At 45.5% G+C, this 20,417-nt stretch overlaps 1 protein-coding gene across 13 annotated transcripts in view; it reads right to left on the bottom strand.

The window, feature by feature from the left end:
* The window catches only part of NRXN3 (neurexin 3), a 978,580-nt gene that overhangs the window by 933,679 nt on the left and 24,484 nt on the right, over positions 1-20,417 (bottom strand). Inside the window, exon 1 of one of the 13 annotated variants that reach the window (XM_032188597.1) lies at positions 5,174-5,184. The exons of the other annotated variants lie outside the window; for them this stretch is intronic. The gene's annotated coding sequence lies outside the window, so the exon portion shown is untranslated. Of the gene's footprint in view, positions 1-5,173; positions 5,185-20,417 lie in introns of those variants that run through there. 13 annotated transcript variants of the gene reach the window in all.

The following is a 20,417-nucleotide window of genomic DNA, read 5'->3' as shown; positions in this document are numbered from 1 at the left end:
ACATTGCAGCGCAGGCTTTGGGAAGGCTGCCCACACCCAGTGAGCAGGTTGGGGCCATCTGAGGCTCCTGCAGAGCCGTGCTCCTCCTCACCACACGGCAGCAGGGCCTGCAAGGAACCCCAGCGTTTGTTTTAGCACTGACCAGGACTTGAATCTGAACCTTCGGAGAGCAAATCCTGACACAACATACCTGTGCCTTCGCCGTTCCCCACAATGATCCTCCAAGACACACCGAGAACGAATAATTTTCTGCTCTTACCATTTTATTTTTAGCATAAATACTACCCTAGCCGCCTCATGCAGCACACTGCTACCATAGCAATGCACTGCAATTTGGGACAATAACTACAGAATCCCATAGTATTTTCTTATATATATTATCTCTGAGAAATCTCAAACTTTGTCACAGTGTGAACGCATCTGACAGAAAAAGACTTCTTGATGGTCACCGCCTCTTCCAGGCACAAAGCAGCAACAGCCCTGTTCCAGCTCCACTTATTGCTCAAATGGAAAAGCAACACAACCAGTATTTGCTGGGTTATATTTTAGGCTTAATGTGAGCTAGCAGCACGAAACGAGAGAGCTAGGCTGATGCGATCAGCCCTTCAACAGACCAGTAGGCAAGGTCTTTGCAGAGCATTTTAAGGACTTGTTGCCCCAAAGGAATGAGGTAGCCAGCAAGTCACCTCCGCTGCACACCAGCAGCCTGCACTTCCCCGAGAGCTGAGCCATGGAGCAGCCCGCACACCCCACAGCCGGCTCAGCACCTCGCACACGCGGGACCTGCTGTAGGAAGCACACCCACCTGCCCTATTCCAACTTCCCACTCACGGGGCTGCTGCTGGGGCTGCACCACTTCCCGAGCAGGCTGCCAGCCTCCGGGCCCCTTCCCAAGCTGGAGGGCAGCCGACCAACACCAAGGGGTGGGAGCCACCCCGCTCTGCAGCCCGGGGAGGGGGTCTCACCCACATCAGAGTGCCTCTCAACCGGCTGTACACGGAGATTGAGTGACATTTTCTAATTGCCAACTAATTTCCATAATTACTGACTGGCACACTCTGGGTGTGGGGTTAATATCTTTGCAAACGTCTCACGACGCACCTGCCTGGGAGATGGAGAGGGAAGCTGGGCATGCCGCGTACTTACCCGGCCACACAGAAAGGTTGCAGAAGATGGGTTTGTCGCTCCCTGCCCTCCCTCCTTCACCAGCTCCCTCCCTGCCTGCTAATTGCTTGGGGATGGATTTTTTGGTTGTGAAAGCGTAATTTTCAGCAATTTCTAGTGCAGAAAGAATAATGGAGTTGGATGAAGCCAGGGACAGGCTGGCTTCCCTTGCAAACCCCTAGCACAGCAGCCCAGTGCAAGCCTGCGCGCATCCTGTCGCTCCACTCCAGGATTCTGGACAAAATCCCACTGACACCGATCAGAGACGCTCACTGTCCCCTGCTGCCACCCCCTTCCTTAGCCAAAACTGCTCATTATGCCATACTTCACGTGGAGTGAAAAACATACATTAGTGGCCTAAGATCCACAAATTTATACCCGATGTGAATTAACCCTTGTCCTTGCCTTTGCTAGGAAAGCAGAAAACAGAAAGCTTTGCTCTTCTGCCTGGCCTCCACTGAAGCAGAGGAGCTCTACGAAGGGGTAAGAAGGGCCCTGTGCTGGCTCTGCTTCCATCGGCACTCCCACAGGCGGCTCAAGGCACAGCAACCAGATCATTACGGCTCTGTGACATATGCTGCTTGAAAGGAGCCAGTGAGATTCACAATCAATAATTGATATTAAAAGCCAGGCTTGCCAGAGGCAGAGAAATGGGGAATTAATAGTATTTATTCAGCCTGTCTTCACTCATCCACTTCTCTGGTGAGGAACAGGCTCCTTTTGGCTAAGGCCTTGAGTGTGGGGCTCCACAGAGAGAGTTCTTCATACAAAGAAATCTTTCTGTGTGCTCCATCCTCAGCTGAATTGTGGCTAAAAAAGAAGGAAGGGGAAAAAAAAGAAAAGAAGATAAAACCTCCAATGAAAAATGCAAATGGGGACACGATGAGTCACTACCATCACTGGGGAAAAAAAAAGGGGTGGGGAATGAACGACAAAAATCCTCCCGATCTCATAGCTTCTTCAGCCACGATGCATGGCGAGATATTTACAGAGAACTCAGAGGGGACAGGGAAGCTCTGAAATTCAAAAGCCCAGAGAAAACCACGCAGATTAATTTAGTTTTTAATTCCTCTAGCAGCATCTGCATCTCAGCTATAAATCTGGACTCTGGCTCAGCCCTTACTGGGCTGGAGAGGACTCCGGGGAGGTGCCAGCAGAGCTGTGATGAATAAACTGGGCTGGGGATAGACGTGGACAGCTACACGCAGGGGAGGGCTTGGTGGCACTGCACTGCTAGCAGGGGTCAGGAAGGGATAAGGCAAGGTGGGCTCTCCTCAGTGAAGTGGCTGCAAGCACAGTTGAAAATTGTGCTTTGTCTTGTAAAGAGCTGAGCGCTCCCAGCTCCTGCTGAACTTGGCAGAACTTCACAGGAGGCAGCATCTAACATGATGCTGCTGGAGGGAAGTGGAAGAGGAAACGGGAGCTTTAGGCCTTTATCTTGGATGTAGAGAGACACATGAGGATGAAGACCAGCATCTTCCAAGTGGGGACTGGGGGTGACATAGAGCACCTGGGGACCTTTTCTGGATAGTTTCTAGGGATACAGTATTCATGCCAGTCTCCAACATCTCTGTGGGAACTGTACATGCCTTTGCCCCACCACAAGCCCAAAGAGAGGACATCCTCTTATGATCATTGTTGTTTTTCCACCACTGGTATAATGTGCAGGCTTAGCTTTTCCATGCTAGAAAGTGAATATGGATTTGCTCAGTTCTCCTTATCTGAATTCAGCGCAGAGCTCCCTAGGAGACAGTAGCGAAAAACTCGTATCAAAGCAAAATGCAAGAATGGGAGATGCTACCATTCAGGAGGGGAGGCCTAGGATTGCTATCTAAAAGTGTCCTCTTAAAAGAAAAAGAGAGAAAAAAAAAAGAGAGAGACTCAAAAGCTAGACTCTCTTTGTTCCCGTCCAGCAGACTAAGAAACATAGATGCACATACCCTGTCACTTGAGATCTGGTGGTGGTTGGCTGGTTCACTTCCCAGTACTCAGACACCTGGTTTGCAGTCAAGCATGTTAAGCCCATTGCCTGCTTCTCCCTGTGTCACAGTTTTGGCTGGGATAGAGTTATTTTTCTTTGTGATGGCCTGTACAATGGCATGTTTTGGAACTTTGAAGAAAGAAGCATCAATAACATAGCAATATTTTAGTTGTTGCAGAGCAGCACTTACATTGGGTCAAGAACTTCTCTACATCTGGTGCTGCCCTGCCAGTGATAGGGCTGGGGGTGCCCCCGGAGCTGGAGGGGACACAGCCAGGACAGCTGGCCCAGGCTGACCAGAGGGTGTCCCATGCCATGTGGCACTGTGCTGAGTAATAAAAGCTGGGAGGAAAGAAGGAGGAAGGGACGCTGGTGGTGGTGGTGCTTGGCTTCCCAAGAAACCATCACGTACAATGAGCCCTGCTGTGTTGGGAGTGGCCGAGCACGTGCCTGCTGACAGGAAGCAGTGAATGGATTCCTTGGTTTGCTTTGCTTGCACGTGTGGTTTTGCTTTACCTGGTGAGCTGTCCTTAGTTCAGCCCTCGAGTTCTCACACTTTTACCTTCCCAGTTCTGTCCCGCACCCCAGCTGGGGAGAGCAAGTTGCGTGGTGCTAAGCTGCCAGGTTAAAGCACAACAACACCCTGCCCCCAGTCCTCAGCCGGGGAGGCAAGGATAATTGCTTGCTGTAACACCCAACTGGGTCATCATTCATGGGGGAGCTGAGCTCCCATGCCCTCGTCTCATGCACGATACGCAGCTGGAATGCCACCAGTGGCCTCAGAAGGGATATGAGCCAGCTTGTAACGTGCTTATTTCAGCCACAGGCACGGGACCCTGGCAGCACAGCCTCCCACTTCACAGCCACCTGGCCGCTGCAAGAGTTAATGTTTTGTAACAGCCACCCTCCAAGGGTCTCGCCTCCTGGGCCTCCCAAAGTCAATCAGAAGAAGAAGGGTTAAAGAAGCCACAAGGGACAGTGCGACTCCCTTCTTAAACACTCTCCCCACCCCATGAGAGGAGTCCATGTAGTCCAGGAGAGTGACCTTTAACTAGCCTACCTAGCCCAAGCTCAGCAGGAATGCAATTTACAGACCATTTCAGCTCTCCAGCTTTCTTAACACAAAGAAGAAAAATCAAAACCCAAGCACAATGGAAAGAAAGAAAGAGAGAGAGAAAATAACCCTGCAGAGCAATCATGTCTGGGGCTGCTCTGATGGCTTTCTGTTCCCTTCCAGGACACAGAAATGACTCCCAGTGTGTTAATTACTCCCATTACCACAAACTCTCCACTAACAAGGACCAGCTAAAAGGAAGCGTTGGCAGCAGCTGAGCAGTTATTGCTCTGTACTGCCACGCAGGAGAAGCCAGACTCCCCCATCTCTGAGCTGGTACTAACCAGGAGAGCGATTTCTGCAAACCTAACAGCTTTTATTGTAATTCCCAGGGCGGCTGTGCTGGGAGCACTGGCCTTCCCTCAATTCCACCATCTTTAAAACAGGACGAAGAGTACCTGCTTTTCTAAAGACTTTTAAATCCAACAATTGGAGAGCTCCGAATCATTATCATTTATTTCGCTTCTCCGGTAGTTGGTCCGCCTCCGTCCCCCGAGCCCTCTCCTTTCTGCCACCACAAAGTCTGGCCAGACCTGCAGCACTGTTTATTCCTCCGGTTCCTACCATACCAAGGGCACAGAAGGGAGCTGCACACATGGCAGCAGGGGACTGTGTGAACTTGCAGTGCTGGCGCTACTGATAAGCAGCAAAACTTCTTCCAGATTCTGTATCCGACACACACACACACTGTATTTCTCTTTGAATAAAAAACAGCTCTTGAAAATGTGCTCCCCGGTGCTGAAAACTGGTGTTTGAGTGTGTTAACACCTGAAAGCAAGGCAACTCCCAAGAAGACCTTTCAGAGACAGTCCGGAATAGGTTTGGTTTTCCCCAAAACCAAATCTGATACCACAGAGGGAGGCTTGCATCAGACACCCCTCAGAGGACAGGGCTGGAGTGTGGGGGTCTCCCACCTTCGCAGCCAGAAGAGGAAGGCAGTCCCTGTTGCACTGTTTTACCAGCTACTTGGCATTAGGAAGAAATACAGAAAAAGTACAGAAATTACAAAGCAACAACAAAAGAAAACTAATGGCTGGCATACCAATAAATAACACCTCGTTCTTCCTGTCTGTCTATCCATCTGCTTCTTCCTCACATACGCATTTTGTAAGTCCTTCATAAGCAAGCGCAGCTTCTATCCTGTGACAGAATCTAGCACAAAACGCTCAATAAAGATCCTAGGCACTGAGTACATATTAATAATTGAGATTTTCTGTTACAGTACCTCTACATTTCAGCTAGTGTGTACTAGTAAAAAAAAAAAAAAAAAAAAAAAAAAAAATGAGGACTATCCAAAAGGCTAGAATTAGACCAAAATGTTAAATTAATTATTTCCATCACTTACAAATCACAGTGAATTCCCACTTTGTTCACCACACTTTTATACTTCTGAACCTGATTTCCACTAAGTCAGAGATGTTTGAATGTTTTTAAGCATCACAACAGGTTATGACTGAAAGTGAAGATCGATGCTGTCAGTTTGGTTTGTCTGTTTTTACTGAAACATATCGTGCATAGCTGGGGACACTGCACCTGGCCAGAGCTCCCTGTCATCAACATGTCCAGTAGTTCATTTAGTCATCCATCCCCTACTGACTGGTGGCTGAAGGGAAAACAAGCAGCATCCACTTGGAAAGGAAATAAAAGGTCCACAGATATCTGAAGATTTACAGAGCCTTTTCCCATTACGTAACATGTAGCACTCTTTTTTGTTGCAACTTCATCATCTCACACAAAACTTTCCCCTCAGCTTCCTGCAAAGCAAACACTACCACACAGACCCAGCAAGGAGGTGTGAGGGGCTGTGCACAGCCCAGGGGACGTCTGCTCCAATTGCTCAGCACCTTCAATAGCTGATGCTCTGTGTATGGACGAGTGGGAATGGCTTTCGGGGAGCCAAGTTAAATGGTGGAATTGAAGTGTGAGGGACCCACGTTTACACAGCTCTTGCAGTGACTGGTGCTCTGAGGGAGCAAAGACATCGGTGAGCTTGTAAACTCTCTACAAGTCTACAGCCACAGCGAGATGAGGTGTCTGCCTTCCTAACCACATCCATCCTGTACCACTAGCTCCACAGACACGTTTCCTTTTATGCGTACATATGCAGCAGCAGGCTGGGAATCCTCTGCTGTGTGAAATCTGTGCGTTCTCCCATTCTCCGTTCTTTTTGTCTTCTTATATATACAATTATTGCCAAAATTCGCTCCCCCCCATTCCTCTCCCTACTTCTACCTGAGGGTCATCGGGGAGACGTGATGAGGAGTTACGCACAGATAGGTTCTCAGCTGTAGTGTGCTGGGAAATGAAGTGGAAATCTTTGCCAGGATAGACTGCTAGCAAAAATCTTTAAGCGTCAGTGTCTTGGCTGGAAAAGGCCAGTCCTTGAAGCGGCTCAGGATATTGAAAGCTTTCCAAATCATCAAGGAAATGGCTTATAGCTTTGCATGATAGAGGCCAGTTTCTGAACTAACCAGCAATGTGGGGATGGGTAAGACATGCACTAGGCACACTGTGTTTGTGAGAAATCGTTTCAGCCTGTCCTGTCCCCGCAGCACAGCAAGGTGCCCTGCCAGGGCGTGCCAGGCAGCCCCACACTGAGCTGGGCTGCAGGAAGCTGCCTGCTGCCCTGCTGCAGCAGCGGCCTCGCAGGCAAGGCCTGAGAGAGCTCTGGGAAAGGCCAATGCCCAGCCCTGGGGGCCCTCAAGGCAGGAACACAGTGCTGATGGCACTGCCTCTTCTGGGAGGAAGGCTGCTGGTAAGATAAATTTAAGCATAAGAGCTCTGTGACCTGAGAACAGAAGGAATTACACACAGGGTGGGTTTTGCTACTGTTTCCTAATTCATGTCCATCTTCTCAAGCTATATTTCTGGGAATTTTCTCTCTAGATGGCCCTTTTCCTCAGAGACTTGCCAATGTGAAGTCTAAAAACATGTTAAGCTGTGTAAAAATGTTAAGGTGTGTAAACATGTTAAGCTGTGTAAAACAAAATGATTCTTACAAAAATCAGATATAAAGGATTCACCTGTCTGTTTCAGTGGAGCCATCTCACAACGAGGTAATGACACTTCTCAGAGCACGCAGAACACCACTAGTCAAAAAGGCAGGGAAAGAACACACGTAGCAGAAGAGGAACCGTTGTGAGCATGGGATGGCAAAGAGGCAGACGCTGGCTAAAATAAGGAGCCAGAAAGCGCACCCCAGGCTGCCAAAGCACTTGGGAATGCCTGCAGGAAGGTGCAGGGGGAGCACCATTGCCTGATAGTTTTTCAGATGAACCTGGATAAAAGCACGAGGAATTAGCTTAACGGGGACCAACCTTTCACCACCTGAGACACAGACAGGGGACAGTGCACCAGCACAGCTCTGTTCTCTGCCTCCATTGTGCAACTCATTGCCAAAAACCCCGAACTAGGCAGCAGAGCACCTGGGCCACAGACCCAGAATGCAAAAGCTGCTGCAGCCAGCTTAATATTTCAGGTAAGCCGAGGCAGGGGGGAGCTAGCTGGCAGTGGTATGGAAATCATCGCTTTTAGAAATTATTTCACATTTTCTAATGAAGTGTTATAACACCAGTGGAGAAGATGTGCTTTAGATAAGCTTTACTTGTTGCATATTGATAAATCAATCACACTTGGTAGATTCAGGAAGACCTAAAAGATACATATTCTCCCACAAATGTTCCTTTAAAAGTCAGACGGTCTTTTAAAGAGCTTCCAGCCTTGGGACTCACAGTGCAGTGCCCTGGAAGACAATTGACATTCTGAGTGACTGGGCTGCGAATTCGAAATCCCAGCTCGACCTGCTTGAGTCAGGATCCAAACTCACATGTTTTAAAAATAGGGGAAAAAAAAAAAAAGAGAGAGCAAGAGAGGGAGGATGGGGAAAAGTCTTGATTTCTGCAAACGGCCAGGACAGGCTCTCCGAAGGTACAGATGCAATCAAGGGCCAGGGAACATCTCTGTACAGTATCTGCACAGACCATACCTTGTGCTTTGATGCACTAGATGTATCCATACTGTTAGCAATACAGCTGACAAGGGACATTTTTTTGCTATGAAAGACACTAGTGAAAAGAACAAAAATGTATTATGTTAAGGCATTTTCATTGAAGTTCCAGGTTTTAATTAAAAAAGGAAATACTCCTATTTAACTGGCTTTCATTACAGTAACTTCCAGTCATTATTTGCTATTTCTTTTATTTCTTCTGGGAAAGGAGCAGAGAATAGGAAAAGTGGGAAAACTGAGACTACAATATAAATAGCTTCATTCCTAGCAATTGCTTAACTTTTCATTTCAAATCAATTTTAAATGTATTTTCCCCCCTTTCAACAATAATCTGCACATTCTGAATAATACATCCTTTCTGCTAACATTGTTTTCACAGTCTGAAAAGCCATTATTTTGACAAAAACATTAAGAGCAGCTCTTGCTAGCAGCGCCCACTTTTTCCCCATCACTCCAAGCCCGCTGCTGGGCTCGGCGTCTGGCTGGGAAGCTCTGTGCAGCTCTGCAGATTGGTGGTGAAGTGGTGGCACTGATTTTTATCTCCTCCTTCCACATAAATTGCTCTGAAAGCTTTTGCTAGCTGGTAGCAAATCGGTAGCCGATGAGAAACGCTGGGGGATTAGCCCTAGTTTCTAAATGAAACACCACAAACCCCCTCACCAGGACGGGCCATGATTCTTCTCCTGCCCACCAAGTACAGCAAGCAGGGGAAGAAGAAACGATAAAGATCATCTCTACACCTTAGGAGCCACCATGCCCAGGACATAGCTAAAACGTGGGAGAAGAAAACAGTGAGAGGACTTGTTCCTTTGTACCCTGAGCACCCCGGTTTCCCACCCCACACCTGTCACAAGTACAAAAATAAGTCCAGGAGCAATGGAGGGAAAAGCTTCTCTAATCAACACTTAAAAGGAAGATACCTGAAGTGCTCGTAATAACCTGGCACAACTTCTGTTTCCAAATTGCATCGAGTAACTGAGATTTAGAAGTAACTATGGAAAATGATTACTTGGTACCACGGGCAACAGATGGTTCCTGCAACCTGCCAGTTGCCAGATTCTAGGCCAAACTTCTCCCCCGTGTAACTTCATCACACATTAATTTAACTTACTTTATCTGCGGTACCTAACTATTGGCTGCCAATATTTTGCTGCTCAGTAGTTCCTCACGCAATGGGATTCATGTCCTAGCAGTCCGGGCACACGCTTGAGTCAGAAGTAAAAGTCTCATCGCCTGCTTGCGAGGCCTCAGGCAAAGTGCTCTTTCAGGGGATACAGCTAGGACTACACTGGAAAGTTTAATTAGTGACTGTTAAGTGCTCCACCCACTCAAAAGACAAGCTAACAGAAGAGCACCCTATTTTCCCTCACGACATTAATAGTCCCCTTTCAAGTGCAGCAAGGGAAGATGCATCCATCACATGCAGCAGATTTTCCTTTGCTACTCCTGGTGGTGCAGCCCTGAGGAGGAGGCGCGGGTTTGCTCTGCAGGATAGAAGAAAGGCACGGCTGTGGTGGGGTGGCAGCAGTGGGCTGGGGGAAGCCTCCAGCCGCCCCCTTTCCTGGCCCACTCCAGCCACCCGGCCCTTCCCAGCCCACCAGGTTCCCCAGCTCCTCAGGCTGGAGCTGGTGTGTTCTGCTCCTCCTTGGGGACTGCCTGCCCGGCCATACGATACCTCCCGCCCGTGATACAGCTCAGGAAGCCGGGGTGCTCACCTTCCCCATTTAAATACCAATCAAGGGAATCCGTATGCTGGCCGCAGTGTTTTCAACAGGAATCACAGCCCACACTGGGTGTGCTGCTCAGGCAGCTCTGCAACCCCTTGTTTGCCCCAAAACCTGCTTGCAGGACATCTCTCGAGCTACAAAGACAGGTGATCAACCATCTGGGTGGAAAAATGGGTTGGTTTAGCTCCATTTTTCATCACTGGTAATCTAAACCATCTGAAAGGCTCCAAGGAAATGAAAGGTGTGTGTCCAGCTGGCTCCTTACATGCAGTACTACCCAGCACTGAGGTTCAGCTAAGCCCTGCTCTTTAAGCTTGCTTTATACACTTCTGCTTGTTCCTCTGCTTTTCTGCAGATTTTAACATTCAAAAATAAAGGCAATTTAAAAAGGCATGCATCTAACACCAAAAAAAATCCGTGCACTCTATGTATTTAATTAAGACCTAAATAAAGGAAAAAAAAGCTACAAATTGCATGTCTCTATATGGATGTTAGCCTTATAAGAAAATACAAGGTTTTAGCTATGTTTAATCAAAAATGTTGCTGAGAGAGAAAGAGAAAGAAAGAAGGAAAAGCTCTTTCAGATATGTGAAACGTGTAGTACTGTGTAAAGTAGAACTGCCTCCACAGTTCACAGGGAGACCTGCATCATTGTAAACTGCTTTTAAAGAATCCAAACATAGGATTTCCTATAAAATTAAATGAAAAGAGGATAGGATTAGGAAAACGCATCAGTCTACTACTGTCTTCCAATTACCTTGCAAATTCAGGCCAGAAGTAGTCACCTGCTAAAAAATACATGTCAATAAAAGGTGTATAGTTACCGTGCAGCACCGAGGCAGTCTGTTGTCTTGGACTACAGCACACTGTTGGCTTTCTGTCAGATGTCTCCCAAGAGAATCCTATACAGCTTCACATGACAAACTGTGCTCGTCCAGGGCAGCGCAATTAGAGGCATTCAAAGTGTATCTCCTAAAATATCCATTCCCTATAGCTTTTTCCAACTAGTGGGAGAGATTAAGATCACGCGTGTACCACACTACACCTGCCATTCACTACACAACTAGTTGATTTTAAACCACAGGACTGGAGGCAGTTTCATGATAGGAAAATAAAGTCTGAGGTAATAGCACCACAGAGGCAAGAGTGCATGACTGAGCAGAGGAAGGAGGCAAGAGTGGTGTTCAGCACAGGATTCGCTATTAAGGTAGGAAATAGCAATAAAGTCAGAAAAATGTTTTAAGCAGCACTCCTATAGGAGAAAAAAAAAAAAAGTAAAAAAAAAAAAAGTAAAAAAAAAAAAAAAAAACCAACTCAGATTCAATTGATTTCACAGACTTCATGAGCAAACTTCCTTTAATTTTCACAACCGTAAAAGCTAAGAATCCCAAATCCCAGGGGGCCATCTTCTTCTCCCAAGATACTCATTCCCAACAGACTCACCATTTCCTCCTTAACACTGGCCTGAAAAAACTCTACTGTTGGAGGTTTTTCCAGTTGCCAACTAGGCACTGATGCCTCTTAGCCACCCCACTCCTTTGGTACTTTCACTCCCAAAGCACCAGACCCTGCACCTGGAAACCAGCCTGTGTGTATAGCAGTAACTCTGCATTACAAGAGAACATTGTATGCTCCCTCCTTTCCTCCTCAGCAGATTCTTCCTTCAACAACATCCCATAGTGCCCACTGCCACAGCAGGAGTCTCCCTCCCACTCTGCCAGTTTACATCCCACTTACACCACTTAAGCACATGCACACATGCTCATAGTAAAGCCTCTCCTCTCCTGTTCAGTCCTGGCTATAACCCAGGAACAGAGGCCAGATCCCCCTTCCCCATACCGCTGCAGAGTGCTCCCTGCCACAACCCTCCAGCCCTTCCATGTCTCTTCGTGGAGACATCACTACGTGTCCAGTCAATTTTCTCCATATTTCCTCTAGGTGGGATGAATTTAGTTGCATGGAGCTAGCAATCGTGTCGTACTGGGCTGGGATTTTCATGAGTTTGATAATGCAGAAAGAAACACAATTCAGTTAGGAACAGGAGATGTCCAAAGAAAACCCAAGGTATCGCAGTGTACCACTGAGTCTAATCTGCAGTCCATACTAACCTGGCTTCTCCTTTGGCTCTTATTCAGGTGCATAACACATTAAGCAATGTGATTAGAATTGAGCCAGCATGAACCTCCCGTCCTGCCCCAAGGAAACAATTCCACTATTTTAAAGGATGAAATGAAAGCATTTGCTTTTGAACCACAGATTGACAAGTGGAAAGCCCTGTCCACATACTAAACCTCCCAGCCACAAAAGATTTGTCCCTACATATTGTATAATAATTATTAATATAGATACTTCTCTGCTACAAACTGATTGGTCATATTGATAAAATCACAAGAGTATAAAAAGCAAAGTAGCCACTGCTACAGCAGGTGGGAGCTAAGCTTAGGTGATAGACCTGCAATGTAAACCTGCATGGACCTCCATCTATGGTTTCCACACTTATCAAACAAAGAAACCATTCGCCAATCCATTCAAGATGATCAGATGAGGGTGTTTTTTTCTTCTTTTTTATTTTTAGGTAAGAGATTAAATAAGTTCTTATTTGACAGAAACAGAAGCAAGCTTACCACAGGGGAATGGAGCTAGTCTGCACTAGTGAAACAGAAAAAACTCTGAAGTAGTTAGAAAAAAAAAAAAAAAGTCCCTAGAACAGTAGGTTTGGGTATGTGAAAGCTACAACCTCTGTCAGAGGGCAGGGTAGGGATGCCCAAGCATAACATGAGGCCTATGATTTGGATCAGTCCCAGCCTCGTGTAAACAAGCATCTTTACTCATCATTCTATTATTATTTCAGTGACTCCGATATCCCCATTTTGTGCTCCTGGGTTGGTGCTTTACAGTTATCAAGATCTGTCCACAATACCAATGGCCCAGAAAAGAAATTAATCGCTTCCCTTTTTTAAGAGCTGTGTTTGACTTTAATTACTTTTATACTTGCTTGGGAAATCAGGCTTCATTCTCAAGAGGGTTAAAAAGGGGAAACGGAAGGAAAAAAAGACACAGAGAGAAAGAAACAGAAAAAGGAGAGACAAAAGTAAGGTGGATGAATCCAATTAAAAATTTCTAAGCTCCTATTCCTGAAGTTTCAGCCAAAGCCACTACTTAGCAACATTAGGGAGTGCATTTTTTAATTATTTTTTAATATTTTTTTTATCGGTCATCTATTCAGAAAATTGCTGACATTATTCTTCAAGCAGACACAGTTATCAATCATTAGAAAATGCTTTTATCTGGAGCTGCTCATAAGAAATTGAAGTCTTTCCAAGACGAACTTAATGCAGATGGATGGTAGTGCAAGGGAGAGGAAGAAGACGTGAGCATGGGGATAGTCTGGCTACATTTTCTTCCATTTGGGTTAATATTCAAGACTGAAAAAGCACAAAGCGCTGCGGTCAGCGCGTGCAATCAGAGACCATTCTGCAGAAGTGGCTAAGAAGCGGTTACAACGAAATGACTGCTCCATGATAAATACTTCTTTAAGCACCGAGTTTCTCAGTGACACAACACTCTGCGTGTTGCTTGTCCAAGCTGTATCCATGACTGCCAAAATATTTATTCCCAGTTGGTTACTCTAGAGCTGCTGCTCAGCACTCAGCAGCATGGTCAGACCTTCATCTTCCCCTCCTTTCTCCCTCTCCTGCACCCTCCCTCTTCCTCTCCTCCCAGCCTTTCATTCCTCTACCATCACCCCTCCTCTCTCCATTTTAATCAAGGTTCTTTCCTAATTAAAACAAACAAATATGAGGAAGCAATTAACGTCTTGAAGGAAGCAGATGGTGGAATAGTGCCATTTCGTTATTGCATTAAGCCTTAACTTGCTATCTCTTCAAACTTTCTGCACTTTAATTAAGCACTGTTACAGGCAAGTTCAATGGGCTCTAGAGTAGGCTTTACCCAATTAGCTCCTGAAAAGCTGCTGGCGCGCGGTGGCAGGCTGAGCGGGCTGTGTAGGGTGCTGGCAAGGGTAACCCCAGGGCCAGAAGGGACTAAGAACTTCCCCTACACATGCCGAAGGTGGGAAAGGGAGCAAGGGGGAATCAAACAAGAGTGATGTGGGAGAAGGATAAACCAGCCCTGCCCATCCATATTCTAGCAGCAGTTTTTCACTGCTTGTGTCACAGGACTCACTGAGCCTGAATTCTACACAAATTTTAAGGGGCCGTGGTGACTTTTAATGTCTGTGTCATCTTCCCAGACTCAGTGAAGAAGTGAAGATGACCACAGACACAGAGCAGCAAAATTATGGGTAACTTTCAGGTTCATTTATCACCCTACAACCTCCAGCATTCCCTCCCTCCACTTCAAACCTCTGCTTCCATTATACCCCCAAATACAACGGAGCGGCAAAGAACCAGCATTAAGGAACCTGCATCACCTAGATAAAAAACACCTGGAAACAGAAAGGTTTTTTCATTTGCCTGCATGTTTCTGTTTGCAGTCGGGCTGGCAATGCCGAACACAGGCTGATGCAGATGAAGGAAGCATCAAAGAGCAGCTGTGTCAGCCAGGGCCACCCTCTCACTTGGCCTCCACACACACATGCAGACAAGCAGGTAGGCAGATGCAGCAATCCAATTTACCTCTGCCCTACCACATTCTGGCAGATGATCCCTTACTATTCAACAACAGAGAGATGAGTTTCTCTGAGTCCTACCTGCACACATCTAAGGGCAGAAAGAAAACCACCCAGCATGACCCAGACACACATAGCACTATAGATCCCAAGCCTCTTTGCAGAGAAGCATCTCCATTCCCTATACCCATATGAAGGAAAATATATTACATCTACCTGACAGATTGGAATGAGAGCCACGGACAATTTTTGTGACTCCCAGCGTCACACAGGGACTGTGTGGAGGAAACACACATCAAACCTGTCTTTTCTGCTTCTCTCGACCAGAAAGATCATCTTTTTTGTATAACCACACTTGGAATATGACTCATGGAGGATTCACAAATTATGAAGTCAGAGAACATCCCTGGGGTCATCTGGCCTGAGAACTTCTCTGAATTAATTTCTGTTTGAAGCAGGAAAAAAATCCAATCCTGACTTAAAGATTTCTATTAATGGAGACTTCATAACAACTCCGAGAACATTTTTCAGGGCCTAATTATCATAGTTGTTAAAGATGTGCACCTTATTTCTAGCCCAAAGTTGTCTGTTTCAGCTTCTAACCACTTGATCTCATTATATACCTTTGTCTGCTTGACTGAAGCACCCGCTATTGTAAAGCCCCCTCTCCATCTCTCAAGGATAGAAGACAATATGCAACACATGTATTTGCTGAGGGATGAGACACATATAGCGTCCTGGCATCTGTTCATTTGAAGCTTCACACTCACACAAAGAAACCATTGAACATGATACTAAGAAATGTAACGACTGCATCCTATAAATGATAATGTTTTCCTGGCTGGTCTCTTAAAAATGTGCCATGTGCAGTGCAAGCCTATTTATTATGTTGAGTATTGAATTGTGCAAAATTCAGAGGCTATGGACATCCAGTTCCCACGATAACCATGATTTAGCCCCAAGCACACATGCAAGCTTTTGTGTTTTCTTGTAGATGATATTATAATTACAGCTTAAACACACCACACCAAGAAGAGAGTTTAGTAGTGTTTTGGGAACAGAACCTCTGAATTTCCTAGCTTTAAGTACCTAAATTCTCAGCTATATTATCACTTTACAGGGTGGTATGCACACACAATGGGACTGTCAACACTAGATTCAAATAGTTTATATGGATATCTAATCTTACATTAGAAGTGTATGTATATGTAATCATTCCATGTTTATCCATATCTGAGGCATCTTTAGGTTCCTATGTAAAGCATTACACACAATATCTCAAAAAAAAAAAAAAAAAGACGTGTTCAGATCCTCATGCTATCAAGAAAAGAGTTACTTTTAATTATGCTGAAGGTATCAAGTGTATCATCTAACTGATTATTTGCCCTCCTCATAAGTCAATATGGCTGTGCAGTGACTAGGTAGATGCCTAGCACAGATGCAGCCATAGGAAGCAGTGGTGTGCTGGCTATCCACCCAATTACATCTTACCCTTAACCTATGTGCCTAAGGAAATCCCACTAGTACCTCTGGAGCAGGAGTTGAGTCCGTGTTGCCCCAAGGACCAACAGTTGTTGTCCGTGCCATCCAAACCAGGTCCTTCTGCTCTGTAAACAGCACGTTAGCAAATAACTTTGAGCAGAGAGTTAAAAGGCAAAGGCTCTGTGCTGTGTTCTGACATTCTGGTCACTTGTGCTCATGAGGGAGGAAGCCAGACTCAGTAAGTTTCAAGAATACCTCCAAGGATGTACTAGAGAGCCCCGAGCCTATTTCATAAGAAGAGATTAAGGCAACATGGCACTTTTACCCTGGCAAGACAAAGGTCAAGAGCAGAGATGAATTCTGTCTATAAATACTGCGGGGACAGGGAAGAAGAGAGATTTAATCTGAAGAGAAATACTGGCCCCAAAACAAAGGTATATAAACTGGTTATAAGCAACTGCATACTGGGAATTAAAAGAGCATTTCTAACAATCAGGAGACTGAAATTCTGGAATAGCCATCCATCCAGGAAAGGATCAGACATCACAAAACTAAGTGGTTTTATTTTCTTCAGATGATTTACAACTGCTTGTCATGGGATTCAGGAGGTCCTCTGCAGTCCTGTGTTCCTGTCTGATCAAGGTATACAGTGTAAAAAACATCAGAAGGCACAGGCGGAGCCCTAGACAGCCAATAAATATTAGACAGGATTTAAGACAAAGCTGAGGGATGGCAAAGGAGAAAAAACGTCCCCAGTGCACTGTTCCCAAGAATGGTTAAAGCCTTCAAAACAGTTTCACTGTATATGAGAACACGCTGCCGTTCATACAGCAGCCCCTATTACACAAGCAATTGGAGTAGATCATTCTAATGGCCACCTCTGGCCTTAAAATCCATGGATCACAAGGCAAGGTAAAAATGATACAAGCGTCAACAGAAAACCTGAAATCCTACTCCCGTTCACCCAGCACTCTGAACCTGACAGCTGATTCAGATCTCAATTTTTTTTTTCCTAGGCAGGAAACACAGTCTGACCTAGAGCTCATGCAAAGGTGAAACAAACTCCAAAACACCTGATCTGTATTTGGTAAGAGCCCTCAGAGCACTTGTTTTTTGCGTTCCTTTGTAACCATTTAATATGATCTGGGGATGCAGCTGTTCAAGTCCCTAGATAAAATGAAAGAACACACCACTGGAAGTCAAAGGTGTGAACTAACTCTAGTAAATATAACACCGGGATAAGGAGCAAAAAGCACTTATCCTAGGACAGCATGAATATAGACTGTGTAGTTGCAGTCTTTCTGACAGCTTTCAATGCATCATAACTACAACTTTTAGAAGCCCTTCCACAGGAATATGGAAGACACAACCACTGTCCTACCTATATTTCACCTCCTGCAATTACACACAACCTCACCAAGTGCCCTCTGCAAGTTCATCTGGCACAGTCTTCAACCAGACAGCCCTGCTGCCCAACTCCAGGTACAAAATATGTCAAATCCCTTAAAAACACTAATACAGTGAACATTTTATTTCCTCTAGAATATCCCTTCAAAGAGATGCAGTCCCCAGAGTTGACAAAGCAGGAAAAGTAATGAGGATGGGCAAGGGACAGAGCACACACGACACTAACTCAGTGCATCTTCCTTTTGAACCCCCAGATGAAATGCAAACCTTCCTTGCCTGGGGATCTCCAAAGAGGGTGAATTTACCTGAAGTCTACCTACAGTAGACTTTACATGCAAACAAGTTGTCTACATGGCTGAACAGATGTCAAGTTTTAGACGAACTTTGGGAATCTTCAGATGAGCCAGGGTATATGAAACCTACACAAAACAAACATTTCTGGTCTATAAATACAGGCATCCACATTCCTCCTCTCCTCTCCACATAGCAGAGACTCCCACTACAAAGTGTCTTGCAACATGTCAGACGTATTGGCAAAGCAAGTAGAAGTTTGTTTTTTTCTCTGCTCTGCATAGCAAGGCCATGTTCTTTGTTCCTACTCCTCTGATATTTATCCCTTCCTTTTTTCTCCATCTTCTGCCTCAAGCCATAGGCTTGTCTGCTGTCTCTTCATATTGGAAACATGCAAGCTTGTTTGGTTTAAAAGGTCAATCACAGCTTGTTTGTTCTGAGTCTTTCTCTGATGCAAAAATCTCTTACTACAAGCTAGCAAAAACACTGGAGAAGAGCCAGTGCAGGATGAAGGACCACAACTGAGGTTTGGGTAATACATTAGGAGCACAGACACAAAATTAAGGCACTGTGACTTACTGAGGCAGCATCCATCAGCTGAGGGGTCTGTGGGTCTATGTTCATGGTCAACAGCAAATAAGCCCATGTAATTCAGCTCCTAACAAGAAATGCTTAAGCCATGTAAGGGCACCTCGTATTCATCATAAATAAGTGTTACCACCACATAGATGGTGACCATCAGACCAACTGATGTTAATTCAAAGCAATTGACTGTGTGGCACAAAGTTTAACTCCTCAACACCAGGAAAGGGGCTAAAACAACAGCAGTTCTGTTTTACAAACAGGGAATGGACAAAGCTATGCAAGCTGGTGCTTCCATGACCATGGGCCACAATAGAGGCCATGGTATTTGAAAGCTGCTCTGTGACTGGTTTGGGGACTTTTGTGTTTAAGTGTGTTAAAAAATAAATAAAACAAAGTTTTATATAAAAACATACATTAAAATGTATTTCATCAATGGGGTGTTCTAAGTCTTATTTTAATGGCAGCAACCACCTTTCAAAATAAACCAGACTGAGTGTGTTGTGCCTTTACTTAATTCTACCCAATTCGGCACTGCGGAGCTATGTGTCAGAAGTTCTTTATAGGTAACAGAAAAGCTGAATTCAGCAATCAAAAGTTGCCCGAGGCTGGAGTAGTGGATCCTGTTCCTCACTTGCTTTGCCTACCTTGTGTAGCCACAAACTACCCACCACATCTTTCAACTTAAAGAACAAAAAGGTTGCAGTTTTGTCTTCTTACCCTGGCCTGCCAGGGTATCACTGCAGAACTGTGTGTTTTTGTATGGAGAGCTGGTGGCACTGCTGCGGCCGTGCCTCAGTGCTGTGAGGAAGAACACAAACCACTGCTGTGGGAGGAGACCCAGAAACCCTGAGACAGTGCCAGCAGAAAGCCCATCAAGAAGTAGAGTATATGTTCACGTGCGTCACACACCACAAACTACTTTATATCCACATTTCTGTGCTCCTTGCAGTGTAGACCATGAGATCCATTATTTCTTTGCTCTTCCTCACTCTCAGTTGTCAGAAGAAGAATCAAACTCCTTTTCCACTCCCAGGCCTGCCTCTCTGCCACCTTACGGAGCAGTTGTTTTCCACCATGTAGCCAGCCACCCTGGTCCCTCCACAACCTTAAATGAAGACCTAACCAAACCAAACCAGTCCCTGTCAATTCAAAGACCAAAAACAGGTTTTGCTTTTAGCTGGGTTTAACAGGGACGGGCTCTTGGTATGTTATTTCCAACATTAATTGATGGCCTTTCATAACTCACTTAACTGCTTCACTTTGCTCTGTCACTTGAGACTTACAAGGCCATCAACAACCACCGAAAATAATGGAACCTGAGAGGGACCAGAGCAGAACCTCCCTCTCCGAAATCTTTCTTTACCTGTGTAGTCTGGGTTGAACTACAGCGCTGAGCAGCTCAGTTGTACGGGCTCCAGCTGACACCCACGCACCAGTGAGAAGCAGCGCTCCTCTTCTGTAATGCAGCATGTTCACTCCAAAAAAGAAAAAAAAAATCCCCAAGAAAACTACTACAGTTTCATTTTTCTTCTGTGTGAAAAAGTGCAAGTCCCTGTCCTGTATAATCAGAGACAGCCTTGGAGCAAACACCCACATAGCTCCCTGCTGCTATTCATTAATCGCTCCAGCAGCTCACAATGAAATCCCCAGAGAGATTTGATAGCCTTCCTGTAACTGTGTGCGTCTGTTTGAAGAGACCCCAAACAGCCACACACATAGGCACCTGTCACACGCTACCAGATACTTGAAAGCTCGGTCCCTGAGGAATATCAGAGAGGTGCCACACACATGTGCTCCCCCAAGAGACAAAAAAGGAAAAAATCAGTGACCCCCACTTACTCATGTCACGTGGTGAAATACAACTGTGTACAAACTGTACCTTCCTGAGGAGGGCATCGATACATTTATTGCACAAGATGTCTTCGAAAATTCCAGTGAGGTATGTGATATTCAGAGAGAATTGCTTCAGGAGCTAAGTATCAGCCTCTAAGAGCAAAGCAACCAGGAGGATGCAAAGAAAGAAAGTAGAG

Source organism: Aythya fuligula, chromosome 5, assembly GCF_009819795.1.
Source record: "Aythya fuligula isolate bAytFul2 chromosome 5, bAytFul2.pri, whole genome shotgun sequence".
Taxonomy (NCBI): domain Eukaryota; kingdom Metazoa; phylum Chordata; class Aves; order Anseriformes; family Anatidae; genus Aythya; species Aythya fuligula.
This window is presented reverse-complemented; position numbering and strand designations above follow the sequence as displayed.